Raw genomic sequence first — 920 nt, forward strand, 5'->3', positions numbered from 1 at the left:
CAGGCGGCGCCAGGCGGTCTCCCCCAGGCGGGGCGCTGGGGCTCCCACCCCGCCTGGGGTGAGTGGCTCGACTGCCCCACTTAGGCGAGATGGGAAGGGGTCAGCTCTGGCATGTCCCTGCCCCGCGGAGGGCCGGCTCTCCATCTTACCCGCTCACAGAACTCTGGAGTACAAAGATGCGAAAGACCCACAGGCCCTGGGAGCGCGCAGCTATTTTCAGACAGGAAATGACAAGGGAGGTGCTTCTCACAGGCAGGAGGACCACTTGAGCCCGGGAGCTTGAGGCTGCAGTGCGCTGACAGCACTGCTCTCCATCCTGGGCAACACAGCGAGACCCCCCTCTCTTAAGAAAGAAAAGAGACAAAGGCGGGAGTGTCCTCCCAGCCTCCCAGCGCCGGTCCACCTTTGGAACCCCCTCGGGGCACCTGAGAGGGGCTGGCAAGAGCCGCTGCCCAAAGGAGCCCTTCACCTCCCACCACTCACCGCCCAGGGCTCCAGCCCGCCCTCCCGGGGTGACTGGGGACATCACTGTGGCTGCCTGCTGGGGCTCTGGTGCGTTCCTGAGACGCCGGGGCCAAAGCCCCTCGGGCTGCCCGGCCCCGCGGGTGCGTCCACGCCTCTCCTTCCTTTGGCTTTAGCCCAGGGCAGCTGGGTGCGGGCCATCAGCTCCCCGGATGCCGGTGGGAGACGCCAAGTCCCACGAGACGCGCCCCAGAGCAGCCCATCGGGCGCCAGGCCTCCTCTGGTGCTGCCGCCGGTCTGGCCCAGGCCGGGCGCAGGACCAGCTTCACCTCCCGGCCGCCGCCCACCCGGACCAGCTACTGGCAGGACTGAGCCCGCGGGGCGGGGAAGGCGGTGCTCCTGCCCCGCCTCCCTGCAGGGACCCGCTCGGGCCGCGAGAGCAAGGGCAGGAGAGCAGC

The sequence above is a fragment of the Carlito syrichta genome, unplaced genomic scaffold (genome assembly GCF_000164805.1).
Source record: "Carlito syrichta isolate Samal-C Ts95f unplaced genomic scaffold, Tarsius_syrichta-2.0.1 Scaffold301819, whole genome shotgun sequence".
NCBI lineage: Eukaryota > Metazoa > Chordata > Mammalia > Primates > Tarsiidae > Carlito > Carlito syrichta.